This window comes from Physeter macrocephalus, chromosome 18 (genome assembly GCF_002837175.3).
Source record: "Physeter macrocephalus isolate SW-GA chromosome 18, ASM283717v5, whole genome shotgun sequence".
Lineage (NCBI taxonomy): Eukaryota > Metazoa > Chordata > Mammalia > Artiodactyla > Physeteridae > Physeter > Physeter macrocephalus.
The window spans coordinates 85,943,006-85,950,915 of record NC_041231.1 but is presented as its reverse complement, the minus strand read 5'-3'; the positions used below and the strand labels follow the sequence as shown (position 1 = coordinate 85,950,915).

The window sequence follows — 7,910 nt, the reverse complement described above, 5'->3', positions numbered from 1 at the left end:
CCGTTGCGGAGCACAGGCTCCGGATGCACAGGCTCAGCGGCCATGGCTCACGGGCCCAGCCGCTCCGCGGCATGTGGGATCTTCCCATACCGGGGCGCGAACCCGGCTCCCCTGCATCAGCAGGCGGACGCGCAACCACTGCGCCACCAGGGAAGCCCGTAGACCCCTGTTTCTTAATAGTTGCCAACTTCTACCCTAGCAGGTTCTAAACTTTCCCTCAACTTCCCATGGCTTTTGATGCCCCACACCTTCGTCCCTCCTTCCTGCTGCCTTGGGCTCCTACATGCCACAGCAAGGGACCCTAGAAGACACCGAATCCCAGATGTGGACTCCAAGGCCCAGGGAGGTGAATAGAGGGGGCTGGATTTGCACCCTGGCCTCCAGGCTGCTTCTCAAGTCCACACATGGGGCTCCAAACAAGAGCCCCTTCTTCCTTGTGATCCTAAAGTGTTTAGCCTAAGGCTCCGTGCCCTGTGGGAAGGCCATTTAAGGGCTTTTGGGGCTCCAGATTACGCCTCATTTCTTAATCTGAAATAACCAAATTCTCCTAGAAGTAAACTTCTGTGAGACACCTCTAACAAAGCAGGAAAGGACAGAATTCAGGGCAAAAAGCAAGTGATCTGGATCTGGATACTAGAAGGAGTGGCCGTGCCCCTGCTGCCGACAGCTGGACCCCCCAGATCTTTACAGGCCTGGCTGTGGGCTGGGCACCAGGCAGTCTCAGGGGATGCCAGTTCGGTGGGCCCATTGCTGAGGTCACACGTGGGTTACTTTTCCCCCACAGGTCAAGCATCACTGGTGCTCTGAGGCACAGTGCAGGCCACGCAAACCCCCGGGGCCAGGCCGAGACAGGCTCTGACATGCTCTGAACGGTGGAAATCCCCACAGGGCCCAGGGCGGGGCATGGAAGCTGCAGCTACTGGGAGTTGGATGGGACAAGGCTTTGAAGTGCTGCTGAGGCTTTTAAGTAGGAGGGTGTCAAAATTCATTCAACAGTTAATAGGTATTTACTAAGGGCCAGGCACTGAGGATACAACAGAGAACAAAAATGGGACCCAGAGCTTACATCTAATGACATAATTGAGTGATCCTTTGGAAGCTGCAATCAGAGCTAACTGTGGGGATTATACAATCCTCAAGGCTTTCCCGATTTACTTAAACCTCCTCTCTTCATTGCCTAGTGTTCCAGGCACCGCAGCCTTCCTTTCGTCCCTCAAACATACCCTGTCACGTGTTAAAACACAGGTTCGCTCATGTAACCACCCTGGTTAATTCCCAGGCTCCAGGGATAAAGTGAAAACTCCTTCCCATGCTCTGTGAGGTCGCCGATAATCTCGGCCCAGGCCTTGTCTCCAGGCTCATTTCCTGCCATTGCCCACCTCAAACTCGACCCCACAGCCAAACCAAACCCCTCTCTAAGCCTCCAAAAGTGCCATGCTCTTTCCTGCCTGAACCCTTTGAAAATGGTGTTCCCTCTGAACAGAACACCATTCCTTTCCTTCTTAGTAGACTCCTTTTCCAGCTTGAAGTCTCAGCTGAAAGCCACCTCCTCTTTCCTGACCTGTCACACTGAGTCCACATGCTCTCTCCCTTATACAGCCCCCCAGCACTCCACACTGCACTGGATACTTCTATGCGATCGTGAGTCCCTACTTATTATAATAATTGCTTATTTAACACCAGCTTTTCCCACCGCGTTGGACAGAGACTGTGCCCACTTTATCCCCAGAATCTAGCACAGTGCCTGACACAGAGGAAACATGAAAAACTGGCTGAGGGAGTGAATAAAGCACACGCACAGAGCGTCTGATGCCCACAAAATGCCTCCTAAGTATCTGCTGAACGAGTGCAAGAAATCTCAGCCACTTGTCCTTTCCCTCCAGCAAGATGAGAAAGTACTAGAGAGAAGTGATTTCTTCAGATTTCCTACAGAACAGTGGGCTGTAATCACCAGCACACCCCCAGTCATGGTATCCAAGGTTTGGCTCCAGGAACGTACAGAAACCAGGAGAAGAAAAAGCTATGTCCCAGGAAATGGTTGTGATTATAATGGTGATAATCGCTCCTTCCCTCCTTTCGTTTTACACTAGGTATGCATCCATGAACAAAACAGTTTATTTTTCCTGGTTTTGAGCATTTCAAATGAATGGAATCATATTGCATTTGGTGGGGGGGACGGGTGGGGGGGGACTATCTAAGTCAAGTCTGTGAGGTTCACTCACATGATTGTGAGCCGATTTTGTTCATTTTCATTGCTTTATGACTGCATAATTCTACCTCTGATGTAGCCTATTTTTGTTTTTCGGCCACGCCATGCGGCTTGCAGGATCTTAGTTCCCCAACCAGGGATCAAACTCCAGCCCTCGGCAGTGGAAGTGCTGAGTCCTCACCACTGGACCGCCAGGGAACTCCCTGATGTAGTCTACTTCTTATGGCCCCTGAGTTGTTTCCAGTTTGGGACAATTACAAACACTGCTCTGTGACCATTTCTGCTCACATGCCCTAGTACACCCAGGCAAGCAGGATGCATCCCCAACTTAACTAGATCAGGCCAAACTGTTTCCAAAGGGGCTGTACCACCGCGTGTCCCCACTAGCAGGCTCCGAGCACCCATGTTGCTCCAAAGCCTCACCAATACCTGATATTTTCATCTTTTAAATTTCTGCCATGGTGACTATAGGTAATAATACTGAATTGCATATTTGAAAGTAGCTAGGAGAGTAGATCTTAAAAGCCCTTAACACAAGAAGAAAAAACTTTGTAACTATACATGGTGACAGATGTTAACAGGACTATTGTGATCATTTTGCAATATATACAAATATCAAATAATCATGTTGTACACCTGAAACTAATGTAATGTTATATATCGATTATACCTCAATTTAAAAAAAAACAATTAAATACGTAATAGATGCTTCACACGCTAAAAAAAAAAAAAATTGCCAATCTGGTGAATGGGAAATAGAATCCCATTGTGTGTATGTATGTGTATGTATGTTTAATGCTTTAAAAAAATAATAAAAAGAAACAGCATGAAGAAAGGCCCAGTAACAGGCCAGGGAATCAGCCTTAAAGCAGCAGATCAGATTGTCCCTTGATCCAACTAGTAAGTGCTGTAAACGTTTATCTTTTGCAGGAAGGGGTCCACCAGCTTCCATGCTTCCTTCCTCTGCTAACTTTACCCAGTTCCTTTCTGGGGATCATGTGCTTGGGGTAGAGCTCTCCCCCCAGCTCAGAGGTGGAACAAGAGAAAGAGTCGTAAGCCCCCCTGGCCACAGTGCTTGCTTCAGGGTTGAGAACATGACTCAATTGCAGCCAGTCACAAGGAGACCTAGTTGAGTCATGGGGGAAGAAAGATTCTTGAGAACTTTTTCTCTAGAACTTGCAAGAAGTGAGGTCAAACGGTTTGGAGCTGCTAGAGCAGCTAGCCAGACGGTTAGCCTGTTTGAGAATGAAGCCAGCCCAGGGATGAAGTGAAAGAAACCAGGTCCTGATGGCATCTGGTGAAAGCTGTATCGAGCTGTGCCTGAAGCTAGCCCAACCTTGAACTTTTCTGTCACCGGAGCCAATAAATGCCAATAAATGCCCTTTCTGCCCAGCCAGCTTGGACTTGTCTATCATGTGACCTCCCCCATCCCCACCCCAAATTCCTGCCAGATACAGCAGAGGAAGTTATTGATGGTTACTAGGCTGAAATATACAAAGAGCTTATGCAGAAAAATCAGCCTCTTCATCTAGACAAAACATTGGGCAAAGGTAGATACTAAGTGGCAATTCTGTTCTCTCTGGGCCCCACAGGTAGAATACAACCTGCCAGGACATAACAGATCTCCAACCTGCTCCACTGTGGGTAAGGAGCAGGCAGAATCTTCTTCCACCCCAGCTGTCATTCTAATCAAAGCCTAAAGTGAAGAGTCCTGGGTTAGGATGAAAACCCAGATTATCACCCAGCCTCAGCTACTCTGCTGTGCAGCCCAGGGCTAGATTCTTGACTTTTCTGGGTCTCAATATCACCATGAAGTAATAGGGGTAGGAGGTAACATCCAGGCAATTCACAGGACAAACTGAAATAAAGGTTTGGCAAGCATACCAGAATATTTATTGTGCAACATAAAGTCACTGCTGTGATCAAGAGCCACCAAAGCAGAATAAACAGAGATGATATCTTTGGATCAGGTATCCCAGTTTTATTGTTTTTTTGTTTGCTTGTTTGTTTTGACAATTGGTTATCAGGCAGCAAAAAGCCAGTTTATCAAATTTAGTTTCTTCAAGATCATAAATGGAGTCAGTGAACTCAAAATCTATGGGTTAGTGAGATGGAGACAGTCTAACCATTCATTCCCCAGAGGAAGGAGGGCCCTAAGCCACCAGCTAGGAAGTTACTACTTTAATCAAATTTGAGACACCCATGTCATTACATGTTTGCATCTCTGAAATGTGATAAATGGCATGCCATAATTTAACTGGCAAAATATTTTTTCTATGTGGAAATAAAATAATTGATGACATCTTAGATGTGGTGAAATGTAGCATATCTCGTACAAAGTGCTGCCAGGGTCCTCTAACACATGGAACTCATCCTGTCACCCTCCTGCTTCAAAACTCCTGAGGTCAAAGCTGAACAACAGGGCACACAGGACCCCTACCCATCCAGCCTTGAATGCTAACGCAGAGACACTGAACTGGAAAGACAACCCCTTCTTCACCGCCCCCTCTCCCCACCCCTTGCTCTTGTACATGAGCTTCTCAGTCCCAGCTCATCCTTGAAAGCCTGAATCAGATATGCCCCCTTATCTGTGAGGTCTTCCTGTGCCCATCCCACCTCTGAGCTGAATGAATTCCCTCCCTCGGGAAGCTCCTGCAGATACTACATTTCTTTTATAGCACTATCATACCACTTCCTAACTGATATTTTTACCCACCTTTCTTCCAACCAGGATGTGAACCCAAGGGTCATGTCTCACCGATCTTTTCGTATCTGCAGTATCGGGCACAAAGTCTGTAAATGTTTGTGAGGCTAAATGTTATCCCATGATTCCAGAGCCCCATATCTTCTTCATTCTCCCCCTCACCACACTCCCCTTCCCACTTTGCAATCTCGCTTCAGCAGGAGGCACCAAGGGCTCCCCTCAGATTAGACATTCTTGGCCACAAACATTACCCAGATCTCCTCCCTCTGCACATACAGTTTGGGGGGAAAGGTCACTGCATTTCTACCAAGTTGGCAAGTTTTAATTCACCCTGGATGCCAGCCAAATTAAGCCTTTGTTTTCCGAAACCAATTTCTTCCCATTCTCCATGTCATTTCCTATTCTGATCCTGGGGGGTATAAGTCTGAAGTCACCCCAAGAAGCCTCAATTCCAACTACAGGCTCTCCTCTGCAGCTCGCAGTGTCTTTTGCAGCAGTCACCCCAGTCTGAGCCCAGCCTATCACTCCCTTTGGGGGAAGTGACATCTACGAAGTCACCTACTGCCAGTGGGCCTCAGTTTCCTCACTGCTTAACAAGGTAAGAATAACGTCTTGTCAAGTTTGCCAGGCTGTTTGAACTTCAATCGAGGTCACATAAGTGAAAGTGTTTTCAACAGTAAAAAACTCTATAAAAATATATGCTAGAAAAGAGCACAGGAGCCAACTTAAAAGAACTCGCAATGGCTAAAGCTGTAACAAAACAAAGTGGTATTGAATTATAACCCAAAGTATAAAATAAATATCCCTGAGTCCATACTGATACAAATAAATGATTGAATAAGTGAATAAATAAGGCAAAAGAGACAAATCTCCCACACAGAAGAATTCCAAATAATATATGTACGGAGTTGCCCTTAAGGAGACAGGAGATAATCCCACTCCTTAGGTCAGGGCTGCACACAGTTTGACTACTTTCCAAAGAGTACAGTATGGAAGGGGGTGGGGGGACACGGGGGGGAGGGGAGGAAGAGTAACTTTACAGTGGAGAAGCCTGACTTCTCAGCCAGGTAATCAAGATCAGCATCAAGTTATAAAGCATGTTCCCTTGATGTGAAGTGATGAAAACGGCAATCTACCTCTGTGGTCTTCCTCCCAATAACCCATAAGCCCAGACTCAGGAGAAAAACAACAGACAAATTCCAATAGAGGGGCAGCCTATAATACACATGAGGGGTATTCCTCAAAACTCTCAAGATCATCAAAAGCAAAGTCTGAGAAACTGCCACAGCCACGGGGAGCATAATGAGAACTAACTGGAATATGGTAACCTGGGTGGGATCATGAAACCGAAAAAGTACTTAGGTGAAAACTAAGGAAATCTGAATACATTATGGATGCAGCCAATAATAATGTATCGATACAGGTTCATTAATTGTAACAAATGTTCCATATTAATGTAAGGTGTTAATAAATGAATGGGGAAAAGGTTTGGGGTATATGGAACTCTGTACTAGCTTCACGATTTTTCTATAAATCTAAAACTGTTCTAAAAAATAGTCTTTTTTCAAAACTATGGAATTGCAGTTTGAGGAATATACGAAATAAAGTCTATTTTTTAAAAAAGCTGATTCTTTTAAGCTTGGGGGGTGAGTAACTCTAGGGATTGATTTTTAGCTCAGGCACGGTCCCTGACACTGATATTTGTTGCATGCACGAACGAATATCATTCTCTGGAAGTGCACACAAACCGGCGTGGTGTCAAAATCTGGAAGGTACTGGGAATTTGGAAGTGTTTGCCTCTCATAAGCTCCACAAAGGCAAATTTACACACTTTTCTAAGGCTATACAGGGTGAAAAGCAGCAGGCAAAATGCTGATGTGCTAATGGGCTGGAGGAGGGAGTGAATGCACAGCTCCAAGTATACGTGGCTAAACCGGTTTATTCTGACCAATTAAAAAACAAAAAACAACAACAAAACACCATGGCTCTGGTCCTGGAGCCTGACTGGCACTCTACTCGGCTCCAAGCAACGAGACCGTCATCTGGGCCCCGCTTACTTCTGGCTCTGGAGACAAGAATGGATGGGTGCCTGAGCTGGACACGGGAAAGCGAGGAAGACCCAAGAGGAGGGAGCGAATGGAGGCCCAAGCAAGCGGGAGGATTAGGCCGGGAGGGAGGACGCCGCGAACTTCACCCTTCTCCCGAGCCGGCCCGGCGGCCCGGCCTCGCTCCGCTCGCGCGGCCGCGTTCGCTTGCCCGGACCCCGGGGCGCATGTGTGACTGCTGCTTTGCTGCATTTCTCACCGGGCGCCCCCTACTCACCGGTCCCCAGCTCCGGGCCGCGAATCCCGGGCGGGTGTCGCTTCTTTCCCGCGGCGGTCAGTTCCGGGTCGCGCTCCTCCGCCAGCACCCAGCGCGACGGCGCGTCCCCGCCCGGTAATCTCCGGGTTCTTTGGAGCCCTCCACCGAGATTTCCCCCGGACCAGCGGCCGGATTGGCCCCTGCCGAACGCCGCCTCCCAATGGGAGCCTTAGTCCCCTCTTCGTCACTGATCACTGGGCAAATCCCCGGGCCGCAGCGGTGGGTGGGGCAGCAGGGGCTGAGAAAGGGAAACTGAAATCTTGCGGGGCTGAGGCTTAGCGGCTGCCGCAGCCGGAGTTTGGCGCGTGGTGCGCGCTCCCGCGCTACGGGGTGGAAGGTAGTCGAATTTTGAGGCCTAATGAGACACCTCCGTAGGACTCTGGAACGCCAGAATCCCAATCCTCCCAATTCCCGCACCGGCTTGGACGAGGGTCGGAGGGCACTAGGCGGCGAAGCGAGTTTGCCAGGTGCTCAACATTAAATATGACTCTGCCCGCAACGTGGCCTAAATTTGCTTCCTGGACCAGGCAGAATCTTACCAAGCAGATAGTCCCAGGGGGCTATTTGCAGAAATTAACTACCATTTCCGAGGCGCTTACGATGAGGCGCTTTACATAAAATATCTTTAAACCAGTC

At 48.1% G+C, this 7,910-nt stretch overlaps 1 protein-coding gene across 3 annotated transcripts in view; it reads right to left on the bottom strand.

Annotated features, from left to right (window-relative positions):
* The window catches only part of LOC102995391 (tripartite motif-containing protein 26), a 24,723-nt gene extending 17,388 nt beyond the window's left edge, over positions 1–7,335 (bottom strand). For 2 of the 3 annotated variants that reach the window (XM_028478929.2, XM_007117221.4), the window contains exon 1: positions 7,236–7,335. The gene's annotated coding sequence lies outside the window, so the exon portion shown is untranslated. Of the gene's footprint in view, positions 1–4,925; positions 5,003–7,235 lie in introns of all 3 variants that reach the window. The other variant, XM_028478927.2, reaches the window with a different exon arrangement.
* Positions 7,336–7,910: the final 575 nt, after the last annotated feature.